A 649-nucleotide genomic window follows, 5' to 3' on the forward strand; every position below is an offset into this window, starting at 1 on the left:
ATTTAGGACTTATTATGGCCTTGGGCGATTTTATACATATATCTGAAGGAACTCTTTGTTTCCTTCACCCATTGTTTCAATATGGAAACCATTCATTCTATATCTTTAAAACTCAATATGCTGCTCTTGCTCTTAGAGCTGAGTGAATATAAGGCATCACTGATTTCTAGATGCATACCCTTAGGCAATAATATATTAGCATAGCCATAGTCTTCTTTCAGACTGGCGATACCTGCTTTAGTACTTATATTGGCGTTTTTCAGTGTACTCATATAGAAAATCATTCATTCATTTAATCTAAGCAGACAATGTAATAGAAATAATTTCAAGGAGATAAAAATCAGAGAAAGCATACAAGCAAAGCAATCACACAAGTTTGATGTCGAAATCAGATTATCAACTTGGTTCTTTTAGGCAATCATAAGTTTCATATTCCGTAGGATCATCTCTTTCATGATCAAAAATCATCTTTACCATCTTTATATACCAAGTGGGCTTCAAGATACTTCCCTTTCAGACTCTCTTGATAGAGGTCACAAAGATGTTTGGGACTCCTTCATATCTTAGCCCAATGGTTCTCCATTCCACATCTATGACACACTGATTTGGTCGAGCATTGTGGTTTAAAGGATATACCACGGCCACTGCC

Source organism: Brassica oleracea, chromosome C2 (assembly GCF_000695525.1).
Source record: "Brassica oleracea var. oleracea cultivar TO1000 chromosome C2, BOL, whole genome shotgun sequence".
Taxonomy (NCBI): domain Eukaryota; kingdom Viridiplantae; phylum Streptophyta; class Magnoliopsida; order Brassicales; family Brassicaceae; genus Brassica; species Brassica oleracea.